This window comes from Vespula vulgaris, chromosome 4 (genome assembly GCF_905475345.1).
Source record: "Vespula vulgaris chromosome 4, iyVesVulg1.1, whole genome shotgun sequence".
In the NCBI taxonomy this organism is placed as follows: Eukaryota; Metazoa; Arthropoda; class Insecta; order Hymenoptera; family Vespidae; genus Vespula; species Vespula vulgaris.
The window spans coordinates 6,733,997-6,752,309 of NC_066589.1; positions in this window are offsets into that span (position 1 = coordinate 6,733,997).

An 18,313-nucleotide genomic window follows, 5' to 3' on the forward strand; every position below is an offset into this window, starting at 1 on the left:
TTTACAAAGAAAATTTGTCAAAGGAAAATATCTGAATTACGAATATCCTTTTACTTTGCAATCGACTAACGAGCTAAATTCAGAAACATTAATAGAGGTTCCTAAAGGATAATAAAACTCGGTAGAAAAATAAATTAACGAAGTTTGTTTGTTTCTTTTTGTCGGATGGAAGGGGAGAGTCATTCTTTGACGACTCACTGACAGAGTCAGTCATTGTCGAAAGAGGTGGACGTCCCTGAATAAGAGAGACCGCTGACACCAGAGAATATTCTTTTCGAGACGAGCGGCATATACGGAATTAGCATGATTTGTATTGGACGTGCCTTTGCATAGCCTATACCTCTATACGTAGTAATATATAAATATATGTGTGTACATATATGTATATATATATATAGTTATACCAAAGTCACCGAGTTCGTCGAGTGATCGAAGAGGTGCCATCAGTCACGTGGAGGCGCGAATTCGCCGCTGGATGTACTGTTTACGTTAAAGGGCTCGTTCAACGAAGCTCGTTTTACCAGACTCCATCTCTCTACCCCTTCCTTCTCATCCTATCACGCTACTCCCTTCGTTTTCGTCAGCTTCTTGACGTGACGACGCTTAACTACGGCTTGATCGGCCGAAACGACCCTTCCTCTTAACTTTCTACCACGGCTACGTCTCTCCGCGACATTCTTTTCCATACATTTCAGATATAAATGAGATCGAATTTATCTCTCTTTATATGGCGGCACCTTTCTTGCGTGACGACGCCTAATCGCGTCGCTTTACCTTCGATAATGGAATTCCCAACCTTTTCCTGACAACATGGGAAGAAATCTATAAGAACGTGGAAATTTTTCTTTTCTTTTTCCTTTTTTTTCATATACAATCGACGACTATTATATTCATTCTCTCAAGTTGGCGCTTCTTCTCGAAAAAATCGTCCACTAATTGAGAATATACACGCACACACATATATTTGTATGTATGTGTGTATATATTTAAGTAATACAACGTCGTTGGATATAAATACTTTGAATTTGATTGAACATCATAGCCAGAAGATTTCGAGTGTATCTGTCGATTAAAATCAAACACACCGTATATCGGCTTATCGTTCTCAACGTCTTTAACAATCAGTACTAACGAGTAAAAGATTAAACATTATTACAAATAATACTTATCTAATACATTCCCCGGCCCCCTCCCTTTCTCGATAGGGAAAGTCTATACATGCGCTATTAATAAAACAGTTAAAGATTCGTATTCTTAAGATGCGGTATAAAGTCAGGGACTAATGAGAGCCGCGTGTCAGGCTGGAATGTTAATCGGCCGGATTCATCAATCATTGGTATAGCGCGTGAATATAGAACGATGTAATTTACGAAAACTAATCGGATAGCCACGCGTTAGAATCGGAAGGAAAGAAAGAGACGAAGAAGGGTAGTCGGGTGTAAAGAAAAAGAGAAAAAAAAGAAAAGAAATGAAAAGAAAAGAAAAAAAGGAAACAAGAAAAAACCGATAAAGAGGTACAAGAAATACGGAGTAGTTATAAATCATTATCGATATAATTAGCACGATGCAAGAAGGAGTTCGGCTGCAAACCGGACGCGATCAGTTGAGTTTTACACCTCCTCCATCGCTGGACCCAATATTTTTTTTTCCTCTTTCTCATTCGAGGAAAGTAGGCCGTTTCCTTTGTCATAAGCCGTGGAACTAGATAACGCTCCTTTTTGTTCTTTTTCTTTTTCTTCTTCTTTTTCGAGGACCACCATAACGTTCATCAATTTTCGGCCTCTGGATGCATCGGAGATAAATAATGAATCTCGTTCGTAGATGAAGGTGAACGAAGCATCGAGATGATGTCCGTGCCGTAGGTCCAGATTCGAGAGAAGGAAACAACGTTTATTATATTAGAGACAAGCACTGTAAGCATCGAGATATAATAAGGAATGAAAAGAAAGATAATATCTAATCAAATATCTATAGACAATTGTTAGGTGTTATAAGACTCGTAGATTACTAATAAAAAGATTAATTAATTATATTTATTAGCCATTTGATTAGTTTCTTTAGCGAATCAACTATACTAATCGAAATAAATTTGTAAGGATAATGAAAAGAGGAATAATTGCAGATACAATTATAAGGTATAGATGCAAACATAAAATGATGACCTTACATCTCAAAATAAATCTCATATCGAACAGGAAGAAGAGGACGAAGCTAGAGATGAGCGCCCCTGAGCTATAATATTAATGATGACTCGCTCTTGCTCGCTCGTCGTATCCCAAAGAGAAGCCAGTTTACGCTGTTTGTCCTCCCGTGTCCTCTATCTGCGGACACGTATGCAGTTTTCAGTTAATCCTTTCGATCCTTCTCGTTGAGATTGCTTGCCGAGTTTACGCGCACTCACGCCTATCTTCTTCGCATGGCTGTCATCGTATCGTTTCCGTCGATATGGCGACTTGTCTTGTTCGTGTTATTTCTTCAAAAAAGGGAATTTCTTATTGACTGGTTTGATTGTGAAAATTTCGTGATAAAAATTGATAAACAGCAAGAAAAGTATAGTGCCGCATTTTTTGGGGGAGGGGGAATAAATAAATTTGATCGTACAAGTATTTAAGCTATAAATTTTAAATATATTTTCAAAAACAACATATATATATATATATCTTATTTATGATAAAGTAGAAATGAAGAAACTGTGCTGATCGACGAAAAAGTGGAGATTATAAAAAAACAGTTCTCCGTCCTCCCTTCACCCTCCCGAAAGAAATCTACGTCCGTAGCGATTTTTACTAACATCTGCGGTAGATTTACCAACTTTTCTTTTCCTTTAAAAAATGATCGTCCAACACGATTAATATCTGTCCACGAAATCCGAAAGACGAAGAAAATGGGAAAATGGTCGAAACTGTTAAAATGGTTCCGCCGGTTGCCACGCCACTTCTGAGCAGCTGAAGGCGCAATCCGGCCCAGCCCTCTTGCCTGTTAGAAGTCCACCGCTTCGGTCATGTGGAAAAATAATTACTAATGTCGGACGAAAAAAATGTCGGAGTCCTCGGGAAAACGTGAAAGTATAATAATTGTGTCGATTGAAAAACTACGATAAATAGAATTTTCGTTTCAAAATTGGTTAAACGTGCATTTAGAAGAAATTACTTATATAAAAATAATCACACCTTTGTAAACTATTTATTCTCGTCTTCAATAAAACAATAAAACTAGATATACATATCTGAAAACAGTAAACACACGCAATACTTGGAGCAAATCGTTTCGATATTAAAATGAATCAAATTAAACATTTTTTCTTTTGTTTTAAGTAAAAACAAATTTTCAATTTTAATGATTGATAACATCTGTTATATAAGTAAGTATTGTAAAAGATAGTTTTGAGAGATGCTCGAAAAAGATCTAACACCGTATACAACGTGAAAACGTAGTGGAAGAAAATAGTGAAGCCGCCATTCTCCGGCAATATGGCGGTAGAAGAACGGTGCGCGTCTTCGGAAGATGCGAGAACGATGCAGGCACCAAGGCGTATCCCGCGGGGAAGATGGCCGTGGCCCTGGCCACCTGCTGCCACTTTGATTTTGCCGCTGGAATCTCATTTAGCAGTGTAATCCCCGTGTTCATTGACGATGGATCGGCCGTCCACGAGGCATTGTAGGTGTACTGAAACATTTCGTACCTTCTAATATATCATCGATCGCCGCTAGACGGAAGATCGAGCACGATTAACGGGCGTAAAAATATTCTTATTGTAAGGTAGATCCGTATCAAGCGATAAATATGCACACACATACATACGTACGTACAGACTCATATAAATTATAGTACTTTCCAAGCTTTAAGAAGTTTTTCATTCTTTTATTCTTTTATTGGATGAAATAATACGTTTCCTCTCAAACATATAATAGAGGTTAAGATGACGAATATTTTTTATTATCCGATTCGTCGTTCACTTCCGAATAAAGCTTCCATTGTAATTATAATTCTTGACTAATGATCTTAAAAGACTTAACTAAAACAGAATTCTCAGGAAATCTCTACAAAGACTAAAACGTTGTCGAGGATTTTGTTCTTCAAAAGAGAAAGAGAGAGAGAGAGAGACAGAATGAAATTAAGTTCCGGAAGGACGTCAATTAATATGCCTGATAATTATCATTCTCAACGAAGCCGACTGCTCTTCTTCTTCTTCTTCTTCTTCTTCTTCCCCTTCTTCTTCTTGTTGCTTGTATTCGATACCATGTTCGCTGGTTACCGTGTTTACACAGGGAGACCGCAATTAATAATTCTGATAATGTGTCAAGTAGTACATTATCTTATTTAATTTGTAACTCGTTCGAACGACAAAGAAGAAGAGGAAGAAGACAACGAAGAATAATAAAAATAAAAGGAGGAGGAGGAGGAAGAAGAAGAAGAATAAAAATAAAAATAAGAATAAGAAGCTCGAACGTCGAGGAATCTCGATTTCCGCGGTGAAGACAATGATTCGAGCTTTCCTCTGCCTTCCTACAGGCCGTGCGATGAATAGTCCGCTGATTGTTTGCGCCGCGTCACGGTTTCGGAGTCGCGTTTAATTCAATTTGTGAAGTGACTTACGGTGTCTGCCATTAGTCATCGTACGGCGTGCGCCTCGTCGTAGCTTGCCGGCCGTGCTTCTTACTTTTCAGAGCCTCACCGAATCGCCAAGTGGAAGTAGAATGAGCCGTCGAGAAAGAGGTGAAAAGAGGGAGTCCGAGAGAGAGAGAGAGAGAGAGAGAGAGAGAGAAAGAGAGAGAGAGATAGTGAGAGGAGTCTCCTGAGAAAAGGGTATACCTTTGAGAGTCACTTAGATCCAAGCCGCCCTGGACGACCGGTTGATTATGGTTCCAGCACTGCCTGAACGTTATCGCTACGAGAATGGTCCTCATCAGGTGAATCGACCGCAAATGGTAGCGGCATAATAAGTACCATTATTATCGGGAACTCTGTTATACATGCGCTTCGTCGATACGCGATGCCGACCGACGGCTCCCCAGAAAACCAGGAGGCAAGACAGCCTTTTTTCTTTTTCATCTCTTTTTTTCTTTTCCTGTTCGAAGGGTCGACGGATAAGACGAAAGAGGACGCGTTTCAAACATCGTTTCTTTCAAGTAGTCACGGTACATTCGAAACGGACGAGTTTCTCGTGGCAGGTAAAGCCTACGTCTATCGAGCAGCTCCTACTTTTTTGTAGTTTTACTTTTATTTTATGAGGAAGTAGGTATCTATATGTTACTTGTACTTTGAAATTATCGTGTTGTTACACATGATGGATGGTAAGAATTTTTTTTCGTGTTAAGTAGTATGGACTGAGGTTAGTTAGTTAGAAAGAAAGAGAGGAAGAGAGAGAGAGAGAGAGAGAGAGAGAGAGAGAGAGAGGAAGAAAATAAAAGGATATAAAAATCTAAAAAAAATATTTACGGTCATTAGTAGTACGAAACTTGTCTACCTACGAGAAAATTCGTGCTAAATACGAAGGTATTCGTAGATAATAAAATATGGACACATAATTATAGTTATTACGATGGTATTACGTATATATCGACTTACGAGTGGGAAGCTGTAAGCAGCAACGAACGAGACTGGAAAAAAAGTCTTGCTTGTAAAAATGTTTGCCCAACAGTATATTTATTGACTTACGTAATTGGATATCTTGCCTAATGCAATTAACGAAGCAACGAAAGTCGAGAAAATTGATCTCGGTCATGGATATTCGATTGGTGACGGCCACCATTGATCGCAAATAACTTCGAGGATCGTTATCATCATCTCGTTCCAAGCGAATAAACGTGGAAGAGCGAGGATAAGAAAGAGAGGAAGAGATGCAAGAGAAAGGAGAAGCAAGAGCAGTAGAACGAACGGAGAAAGTAACCGTAAGAGAGCGTCGAACGTACTACGGATGATGATGACCAAGCATATTTCACCGAAAGTCTAGACTTCCAGCTCGAGCCCTAAGCTACGAATGCTTCAACGGTGCTTAGAGTAGGTAATACTCAGTAATTAGAATGAACTTATTATTAAGGCACTTAATCGTTTCTTTGATCCCTTTCGATTGCTCTGTCACATCGCTGTTCTTTTGTCATTTAAAAGTCAATTCATCATAAAGTTTTCAAGACTTTATAGTCATCATATAATTTCTAAAGAAAACAAATAGAAAAAAGAAAATAGATTAATTTAATTCGATTAAAAACGTATACTTGGTGCATTAATAGATATCAGAATATCTGAAGTTACCTAACTGCATATCCATTATGTCAGGTAAGAATTAGATCGCACATAGACGATACTAGAGATTCATTCTCATTAATTCTCGTTTTGTAATGACGTACCTGACATATCGTAGCAAAGCTCGTGCTTTCCAACGAACACATTTTAACAACGATATGATAACTCGTATGCGTGGTAAAGAAAAATTTCTACCAGGACGAAATTAAAATTGTCGACTTATACGAACGAAAAGACGTGTCGAAAAAGGAAGACGACGAGTTCGCGAAGTGAAAGTAGAAAGCTCGGGAGAGCACGAGCAAATGTGCGTAAGTAAAAAATTGCTATAAAAATTACACCAATCGATACGGTAATAAACAAAAGAAATACTGAGATTTCTGTACATATACATATTAAAATAATATATATATATACAAACATATATATAAAGTTTGAAATTACATAATAGTATTTCTCGATAGCAAGAACCGAATCGTTCGTTCGTTCCTCAATCGAGAATTTTCTCCGCTCAATGATCAATAATATAACTTTTCGTCTTATCTCTCGTGAACCATATGAAACCTAGAGATAATTATACGTTCATGCTTATAGACAAATTCTCGTGGCAGGGCCACCCGGTATTATCTCTTCGGTCCTGTTACGTGCAGATGAAGCCGACCGCGAAGAGGGGAAGAAAAGGAAGAAAGAGAAATAATAAGAACAAGAAAGTATGATCTATCGAAGGAAGGAGTACGAGGAAGATGATGAACATGAGAGGTATGAGTTATCGAACGAAAGGGAAGAAGGAAGAGGAAGGAAAAAAGGAGGAAGAGAGAATGCAATGTGTAGGAAGATGCGCGAAGGTGGATGGTAGTGGAGTTGAGAGAAAGAGAAAGAGAAAGAGAGAGAGAAAGAGAAAGAAAGAGAAAGAGAGAAAGAGAAGGAGAAAGAGAAAGAAAGGGAGAATGGAAGAAAGGAGAAAAGAAATGAAAGGCTGTCAGAGGAAAGGAGAGAAAGAAGAGAGAAAGAGCTTGGAGGGTATTAGCCGGTCTGAAGGGTGGATGCGAAGAAAGAGAGTTCCCTCTTTCTTATATATTTTTTCTTGTATTCTCCGCCGTTCCTTGGGAAAAGTTTGTTGTTTGAAGCAGCGCTCTGGCTCTCGCGATCATTAATCATGCCAAGTTTTGGTTTGACTAGCAGCAGCCCTGGCATAGCTCTCTTTCTCTCTCTCTCTCTCTCTCTTTCTCTCTCTCACTCGCGTTCTCTCTCTCTCTCTCTCTCTCTCTCTCTCTACGATGTGCGCGCGAGCACATGGCCGCTCTTTTCCGACTCTCTGCACTTCTCTCTCCCAGTTTTCGTTCCTGTTACGTCGGCTTCCTTCGGCAACGCCAACCTCGAAGCGTTACGTGGGGAAGAGAAAGAGGGTTGTCGGGAGGGCAGAAAAGGAAGGCTTGCTTCGTTTCTACCCCTCACCCCAATTCCCCAATCTCCTTCTGCCTTTCCAGACCCTTCTGCGTTCCCCCATCCGTAGGAGGGCGCAGGCTATTCGGGAATATCATAGAGGGGTGCCACCATAGAAAAGGAACCACCATCCTCTTTTACCCCTCCATTTCTTTCTCTTTCTTTCTTTTTTACTCTTTCTCTACTTTCACGAAAAAAGCACGAAAAGAAGGCATTTCTTCCTATGTATTCTATCGGAGTACCGTATAAGCCCTTTCTATGAAGTAATAATAGATTTTCAAAGCTTTCTCCTCAACTTTTCGCGTGGCTTCCAGTCGAAAAATCAAATTGTCTTCGTTACGAAGGGATTTTTACAAATTCTTAGAAGCCTACTTCGCAATTTTCGATACCGAAAAACCGTCCAACTTGGGACGGTTTAAAATTATTCATTATTAAAATCTTTTCAAACAAGTATCTCAATTTCGACGTATTGTTCTATCTTGAAAAAAATCGTGACTTACTCTTAAATCAAGCTTACCTTACGTAAGAACGATCATTTGAGAAAAAAGTTCAAAGAAGTCTCTTTTAAAGCAGCATGCATTCAAGTATGGTAAAATCCAGTACGAAACAAGAATCAAGATCGTTTAAAGATCTAACGATCTCGAATTTGGTCTCGATTTCCATGAAGAGAAATTTTAAAGCACAAATTCCGAACGTTGCTTGTACGTATTTACATGCACGCATATATACACATATTCACATAGAAGATATCGAGAACGGGTGGAAGGAGGCAAAGGCTGTACCTGTGGATTGGTAACTCGAAAGTTAGGGTCCCGCGCTGCAGTTGATTAACGATGTGAGCGTCCAGGTCGAGGTGGGTGGCGCATGCCTTTGTGACAGGACGCCCGTTCCTCCGCTCCACCGACATCGCCACCGTTGCTATCACGGATTATTATAACTCGTAGGTTTCATCTCGTACTAGCCATTCGTCGTCCGGTTTCGACTCGGACATCGATGCGCTCACCGGTTATCGTCACGTTCGTATAGACTCTCTCAAACGATCATCCAGCCCACCTCCTTCGACGATGCTCGATCGAAGACCGATCGATAGAGGATCGATCGTTCCGCTGGCACACGTCGATGATTTCTGACTTAAAATCTTTTTTGTTGTCTCTTCAGCACTCTCTATTTCTTATTTCGGTTCTTCGAGTTTGTTCTATAAAAAGAACCGAAGTCTCTTCGTGATTCAAAAATTTATTGTGTTAATGATTTAGTCGTTTAAGTTTCATATTATTCTTTTCTAGGATATAATCGTACGACTTGATTCATAGATATATCTATTTGTTATATGTATATTAGAAAAGATAGAATAGAGAATATTGGCATGGATGAAAACGATGAGTTTAAAGGGACAACAGGGACAAAGATCGGTGAACTCTTATTTAATTTTCCTCTTGGATCTATTCGAACGTAATATTGGGACGCGAGAGGCTCGTATAAATGCGCATTTTATTAAGGTACGGTGCTGCGTGAATAAAGGATCAAGCTGGGCTCTTCTATTTAAGGGGGTTATTCCCTTTTTGTTACCGTCGACGGGCTTTCGTGACCACGAGAGCCAAAGGGAAGTTCTCTATGCGTCTCGATCTGCTTGAAAAAGAACCAATCAGCGTTCCTCCCTCTTGCACCCTGCAATCCGCAGCCACGCCTGCCAATATAGGGTACGTACCCTTGTCAGATCGACCCTTATCCTTTCTACCCGCCTCTCTCTTCCTCTCTCCTTTTCTCTCTCAAGGTAAAACTGGACTAAACTCATTTCGCAAAATGGACTCTCCTTAGCCAGTTGTTTTCATCCTGGATACTCGATTCATCCACCATGTTTCCGATCTGATTTTTGTAAACGTAAATATATTGAAAGCTATTAAAAGAAACAAATTTTTTTTGCAACAATATACAAGCGAATAATTGCAGAGAACATGTTTATCTACTCTTGGATATCTCCATTTAGGAAATATCTTTCTCTAATGTTAGCGAATTGTTTAGAAATTTGATTGACGTCCTCGAATGATTAATTAGATGTTCTAACTCTATATATAACTATATATACATATGTATATACATTTATATATATATTTAATTATTTACCATGTAATATTTATTGAACGGCTGCTATATGCAGATATATTTAGTTATCCATAATTAATTCGAACACTCATCGTTACATCATTAATTGCGTATGTAGAACTTTAAATATTAAAACATTTAAAAATCGTAATAAAATCCTTTATTGTTTATTTTATTTTCACGAACGATTAAGATCAAGATTAAAATTGTTAACTTATTTATCAGAGTTTAAGTATAGTATTATACAAACACATTGACAAATAACCACGTTTGTCCCTACGCTTTCATAATTATCTTCTACTCTAGAGAAGAAGAGACAACGAGTAACAATTCTCTTTGATAATGTCGTTCAACATCGTGAGGGCTACGAAAGAGAGAAAACTTGGAAAGAGGGACAACAAAGTTTTCAGGCTGACGGAGACTGGAGACTAGAGGGTGACTGGCGCGATTGCAAGCCTCTAGATGGGTGATTGATTCACTTTGAATGATTAAAGAACGCGATGGAACGAGGGAGAAGAAAAAGAGAGAAAGAGAGAGAGAGAGAGAGACAGAGAAAGAGAGATGGACGCAGAATAATAGCATTCGATAGACTCATCAAACTTTCTGAAAAAACTTAAGATCGGTTCGTAGTTGAGATGGATCAGCGACAGACCTAAGTTCTTGTCATCTTATAGACATTCATAAAATTATATTGCTGAGACTTAACAATAGTTAATCTTCATGGTTCTCTCTTTCTCTCTCTCTCGCTGTGTCTATCTTTATCTATCTCTATCTTTCATTTTTCTTTCTTTCTTTCTACCTTTCTCTTTCTCAGTGTATTTCAATTCTATGTGTCTAAAACTAAAATTGACTTTATTAAAATTAAGATATAGTATTATCATAGAATCAGATAATCTTGATAATCTTTCCTCCATTTCCGTACCCTTCTTTTTATAGCACTTCGTATTGTGTACTAAGCTTATTTACTACAAAATCTTTGTAAAAGGATCTTGACCTTAATTTAGAATAGGAAAACCAACCGAGGCTTTCCATTTTACCGTCTTATCTTAAGAAGTTTATTGAATATGTTGGAAAGTAAAGGATTAACTTAACATGGATCCACAAAAGGAAAGGAACACGTAAAGAATTTTCTTACTGTCTTCTCTAGAGAAATTTGTAGAATTTATAACTCATAAATAATGGGAAACAGTAATCTGGCGGAACCAAATTTCATTGTGACATCAATTGCTATGGGTACAATGTTTGTAAGAGATAGACACGGTAGCCAGGAACGGCCATATAACTAAAGGGTTTGACTGTAAAACCACGGTAGTCAAAGGGTTATAGCCAGTTTTGATTTATTACACTGCGAATCGAATTTTTTCACAAAGCTACGAAGTATTCTACACGAGTCTAATTTGCAAATCAGCGGGTGGTAAAGATGGGCAGGGATGTAAAAGGTCACGTAAATAGGTCAGGAACGGCTTTGCTCTTTCAGCATTGTACGATTGCAGTCGTTGCAGGATGAACGTCGAGAAACGTGATGTATCGACGCGAGTATGAACTATCGATTATTTGGAACGTTCAATTTTTTGTTGTTTTCATTTTTTCATTTTCACAATTTTTAGGCATTTCATCGGTGAAAATCGAACGAAAAGATTTAATAAGCAATGATAATTGAATTTTTTGTAACGATAAAATTAGATAGATTTTTACAACGAAACCAAAAAAAGTCTTTAATTGTCTCGAAGAAAGAAATATGTTACTTAGAAACGAAAGAATCGAGATAGGGACTGTAGCGAACTGTTGTAGTATTTCTTCGGTATCCACATAGAAGGAAAATAATGAAGATAAAGTTAGCGAACTGGCAAGTCGACGACGAGTAGATCATAAATCGCTTGCGCTCGCGCTCACAGACGAAGTGCAGCGCGCGAAGCGACCAGATTGTTGCTAGATGCAGCAACGAGTCGAGTATCACGAAAGAGGGAGAAGTGGAAGATAGCGGTACCGCTTAACGGAGGGTTATTGTGCTGCCATCGGTTACGGCTCATCAGCTGCCGTAACTCCTATCTTTGCCTTCTTCGCTCGGAGCATAGAAAGGTCCCAAGGCGCCAACTACACAACCTGTTCCGCCTTCTTCGTGTTCCCACCTCTTTCAACCTTGTCTTCTTTCCGTGCTTACCTTGCTTCTATCTTTTGCCGACTCCTCTGATACCCGTAAATCCTCAAATTAACAGTGAAACCTGCAAATTGCCGTACTACGGTCCAACCCACGCAACCTAGTCACCATGACTTTTTTGTGTTGTCCAATCCTCATTGGGGAATTGAGTTGCACCCTGTTTCTTCAGTCGCCATCTTTTTCCTGAACGAACGTTCAAACTCCGTTAAACTTGTACATCCATTTAGATATTAAAAATGTGACACGTTATATAGAAACGACATCAATCTCTGCATGACGTTAATTCAAGTTTGTAATATAACGAAATGGTTCAAAAAGCTATGATACGTGAACTTTAAAAGATATCCCGTTGATTAGCATTCCAGACGAAAGAACGAGGTAACGAGGTAAAGGTCGTCTTCTACCCATGACCTCGACAATTACCATTTGACATCCTTCGTTCTTTTGCTACTTACCAAAGCAGTTTGCATACGCCAAGTATGTTTCTCTATTGTTCCTTGAAAAAGGGTTAGTCCCCTTTGGTCCAGTCACGTAGAGTGGGTCACATATTTTAAGGTAATTACTCGAAAACTTTCTGCATATCCTTGAATTCGAAGCGGGTTTAACGTTCGAAAAGAATATTTGATGAAGTAGAGCTAGGTATCTATTATAAAGATCTCAGGGAAATCAGAATATATTAAAAAGAAGAACAAGATTGATCCGTATATTCTAACATTTACGTATATTCTGTCACTCCAGATAACATGGTTAACTTAATGACTGTTGTTCGCAAGTTCTCTGAACTCACAAAAGAATATCGAAAGAGTCAAGCTAGTAGCGTTTAGAAATAGACAAAAAAGAGAAGGTTATAGTAGGCGGAGAAAGAAAGGAGGTAACGGGGTTAATGTTTTTCACTGTGCAAAATTATTTTGAAAGGGACGACACTTTGAGGACAATGAAAGTTTGGTATACACGAAAAATGTTCGAACATTGTCCGAAAATGGTCGTCTAGGATCCCTGTACCAATGTCTCTGACCCAAATACGTTTTCAGAACTAATTGTTTCTTTGCGAAGGGAACTCCAACGTTAGCTCACTTGGCATCTCCTTGGATCTAGTGTTCTGAAAAGTCAGGGGCTGCACGAGCCGTTTCCGAAAACGGAGATACGAACCACTTGGAAGTCCGTAGTTGGCCTAGAGGTAAGTGCAAAGGGATGTCCTGAACGTGCGCCTCAGTAAGTAAGAGAGAGAAAAATAGAAAGAGATAGAAAGAGAGAGGGAGAGAGAGAAAGAACGAGGTAACGTGAGGTTAAGATTAATGGATTTGCATTGTCGGCATTTTTTCAAGCGTTTTAGGAGCACTTTTGAGCCAAGAGTAGGATTCATTTTTCAAAAAGTCCGCTCCGTATGGGAAGTCCGACCGAAAATCGCAATCGATTCGCCTCACCCTAATGGTTCCGAATTAAACCGTGTTGCTCTTACATGCAGGTAAGTCACACACGACTAAAAAATACCTAGGTATCTCGTGTCGAGGCGACCTTATTGGATAGAGAATCGTTATTGATAGTTTCTTTTCTATGTCGTCTGGTCTAACTCGAAACTTTCTTAAAACATTACAAAAGATGCGTTAACATGTTTATACGATGATTGTAAATGGTAGGATATCGATAAGAAATGAACGACAAATTAACACAAACTATCGTCTAATCTATACCTAACCGATATTTAGAATATCAATTAGTCATATCTCCGATATATAATACACGATGCACAAAAGAAATATCCCAAAAGATGAACAGTTCAGTTGAACGAATTGAAACTGTGAGGATCAAAACGACACTCTTATGAGTCTCACGAGAGTCTCGGTCACACTTGCCTTATAATCTCGTATGCTTCTGAACTTGTTCGAAGAAAGGTGTCAGGATTGTCAAGGAGGATCGGCCGCTAACGACTTCCCGGCAGAGAAGCGACGAGTCACTCACGACGACGACAACGAGGACTCTCTCTCTCTCTCTCTCTCTCTCTGTCTTTCTTTTTCTCTTTCTCTTTTTCTCTTTCTTTCTCTCTATATATCTATCTCTCTCACTTTATTTCTTTAACGCAAAGAACAAGACTTTTCTCGATTGCAATTTTTCTGTAAGCATACTTTGAAGAGTCCTTTCAATGAATGTGCTAGAAAAACGCATGTGTATGCAAATTGCTTTGGCGCTGGGGTTGAGTGGTAATTGCTCGTTGGGTCAGCTCGTTCAAAGGTGAATGCTGACGACGTTACCACCGTTCGAAGAGCGATAATTACCACGCTCCTGGTAGGCCCTCTTGCCTCGTTTCTTCTACGTATCTTCCTCCACGTATTCTTCTTTTTCATCTTCCTTCGTACGTTGTAAGTGGGACTACCGTTTGCTGGCACAAGCATCGACATTCTCTTTCTCTCTCTCTGTCTTTCTCTGTCTTTCTCTTTCTCTCTTTCTTTCTTTCTCTTTCTTTCTGTCTCTCTCTCTTTCTCTCTTTTTCTCTGTCTCTTTCTCTCTCTTTCTTTCTCACGTAGACGCAGCTGACACTTTCACTCGTGCCATGCTTATCTCGCGACGGACTTTGCGAGCTGCTGGTTTTGCTGCTTGCTGATGGTCGTTCGATGAACGATGTCATGTACCTTCCTGTCGTCGCTTCTGTCATTCCGTAAATTGCATTTTTCTCACTTCCTCAACGGTTCCTCTCACTTTTTTACGCATCCCATCAACCGCCAAGACTATTCATCGAACCCGTTGACGCCATCGAGACTTTCAATATTTCTTTGTTTCATTAACGTTCTCTGTAATTTCGCTTCAAGGTAATAATGATTTTCAGTCCTCTCAGTGACATTGTTAATTTAAAATTTTTCCTTTCTCTCGTGCCAACTATTAATATTGTTTATTGATTTTTATTAAATTGTTATCAACAATGTTCCGATAACGAATAAAGTGTGCTTTCAATTTGTACACCATTCGTTTTAAGTGGAATATAAATAATTTTTAACATGGTTTTTACGCACACACGCGCGCGCGTACTCTCGCACAAACAAGTCCTTTATAACTTCACTCGGCGAAGCGATCTCTTTTCGCAAGACTTTCTTCGTACCTCAGGTATCAGAGATACGTAGGATATTCCCAGAGGGATGTGGCTCCCCTTTCGTGTCGGCAAACGCGATCTCGTGACTCAGCGATGTCGTGAAATCGAATCTCCGGGGACTCATGCTTCTCGCCACAGACGGGTCCGCTGCCAACGCCTCGATCTCCAATATAATATGAAAGTAGGTATTTTGAATTTTTCGCGAATTAAACGAGCCGTAACGAGCCACGCCTAGTTGTAGCTTCGTGCTTTCCTACATTCCTCTTTAAAGATCGATTTACTAATATTTTGATATCTTTGAGATTGGAACGAATGCTGACATGAACGATCGGTCCCAAATGATTTAAATTTTTCGATAGAAAATAAGCTTTCGATAAACTTCAAAATATCTTTATACTGGTTTAAACACGATAGAAACAGAATAGATTATAACATTTGCTGCAATAAGATTTTATTTGCGATAGTTGAATATAAATTATCATTCGAATGTGATAAGTGTTATAATATAACAATAATAAATTAACAAAAATTACAGTAGTATCATTTGATCGGTCATACTACTCGTAACATAAATATCTTATAGATTTCTGATCAAGCTCAAATATAACTCGAATGTCGTTTCATTCCTCCTTAAAATATCTCTTCCTACTGGTACGCAGAAAACCGTGCAGCAATTTACTATCTCCACCAAGCAACAATTAATCAGCGAAGTCCTACCTCACTAAAAATAATACCCTAATCGTAGATTCGCAAAACTTCAATATCAGAAACGTTGCTTCCTTTCATAAGCGATCAACAAGTTGAATATAACTGAAACCCCGTTAATAAAGCGATGAAAGTGATAAATCGCGACGCAAGCCTCCTCGTCTGCCCCCTCCCAACTACCCCCTACACCCTCCACCCTCTCACCGAGCACCGTATTGCGTTATTAAAACTTTACTAATGGGCAATAATAAGCACTGCCGCTCCGAGATTGATATTAAATCATAAACTGGCTCGTTACCATTTATCATTATCACGATACGGGCCATTGCCGTAGGCCTTGACTTTTTTAACTCTTATTTTTTTGCAGATTTCTGTTGAATTTTGACGAGCACTATGTATAGGTACTTCAAAGTGTATCCTTCTAAACCGTTTTCCACTAATTGCATATGAACGGAATTCACATTTTTCTTCATTCTACTTTCTTCTTCTCGAATAGCCAAAGTTCTATTTTCCAATTTCAGTAGAACAAAATCAGAACGATACGAGAATCAGAGAAGATAAAACATTAAGTAAAATACTTTCTGGAGGAAATTTCTTCGAAATTATATATATATTTTTTTTCTTAGATGTCAGATAACAGCTTAAAAACTCAAAAGTTTCCCCCAACGATAAGGTAGTGTACACTCGTAAGAAGCCGGTAGGCTCTCATGGGTGATCTCACGATAATCGTCATCCTGAAGATCACATTCGTTCGGTAGCAAGGAGAAATAGGATGAGAAGGAATAGAGGGAAGAGAGTGGGAGTTGGATAGAAAGGGAGGCAGACGTCGTGACGACTAAGCTCTCGCGCTTCCAAGGGTGGGCTGTGGGTGTAAAAGGGGGTGTCATGCTGGCGGACCGGGAAAAGTGATTGATTGTGTTTCGCCGGAAGAGAAGAGGAGAAGGATCGTTGCGGAGAGAGAAAGAGAGAGACAGAGAGAGAGAGAGAGAGAGAGTTGCTGAAGCAAGACAGAAAGAAAGAAAGACAGAGACAAGAAGGGATGGAGGATGGACGGTGATGGAGGTGGTGGAGGTGGTGGAACTGATGGTGGTAGTGGTGGCGGCGAGGAAAAGGAGAAGGATAGAAGTTCGTGAGCGTCGACGGTGATAGAGACGAAGAGGTCGAGCCGCAAAACGAGGAGACAACGTCCAATCCCACCTTCTCTCGAGCTACCCCTCGAAAGCACCCCCTCTAACTCTTCGCATCGACTACGTCGTCGGACGTAGACCGAAGAAGAGCTTCTCTCTCGCAGATTCCACTCGAACCGTCATCCCCCGGTTTCTCTTCTCGAGGGAGCCGCATGAAGTAGCCATAAGAAAAATAGAAATACGCCGAGCGACGTATACGCCGAGCAAAGGAAAAACTCAGTCGTGAGAAGAGCCAGCAGAAAAAGCAGGTGACGTGCTCTTAGCCCTTCCTGAATTGCCACTCGTTTCTTTCTTCTTATATTTTTCTTCTTTTTCTTTTATTGTCCTGGAAAATGGCAAAACGTTGCCCTTGTTATCTCGTCTTAGCGACCGATCGATAAAAGTCGTTTTTTTCGACTGATGGAAATAAGCGAATATTGATAAAACGACAAACTATAAGTAAATACGTACAATCTCTTTTCTTCTTTTTTTTCCTTCCTTTTTTTTGTATGTCAGTCAAATCATGCGCAATAGTAAAAACAAGTAGGATAGATTTTGACCTCGTTCAGAAACGTAATAGATTACAGTTAGCCGATAAGATAAAGAAAATACGAGAAGCGAGGAAAACGCGTGCAACTCGCAGTACCGTTTACTTACATCCTGTAAGGATTCTACCTAACTGAGAAAGAGAGAGAGAAAGAGAGAGAGAGGGGAAGAAAGAGAGAGAGACTCTGAGCGCCGGCGGCAGCAACTACGGCACGCTGCATTGTCGTGTCTCGGCAAAACACAGTGAGTGTGCTCTTTGTGTAATGACTCGGCACTTTATATCCTTCACACTTCGCAGCTGATCACAAGTAGACGTACTTGACCGAGTGCGTCGGGACACTTGTAGAGCACTAATATAAACAAAGTACGACCGACTGAAGGATCCATTACTTTCAATTTGCCTGACGTCAGCCGCCTTATGCAATAAATATTGCCGAATACGCGAACATCGCACCTCCCTCTCGTTCCTATCTATCGATTATATCGAAAACGCCGATGGGAAGTACCTACGATTGAACAGTATGAACATTTAACTCAAAATTAATGAACAAATGTTCTTTTCCTACTTTAATATAACGATATGATTCTTTGAAGAATACATACATGTACTTACAGTTGATATAAAAAAGAAAACAAAAAAGAATTAGAGAGAAGTTGACGAATAATATGTACCTATGATTAATACAAAAGTAGAAACGGAACTATCGAAGAAACATTGATATTTTGACAAGAGTACGAATCAAAATAAAACGAGATACGAGCTAGATCATAGATCGATAAAAATAAGGGGTAGTCATCGATGGTGTCGAAGAAGAGCTGAAATATCTGAAGTTTTCGCGAAGACTACGAGCTCAAGGATTTCGCGAGCGAAAC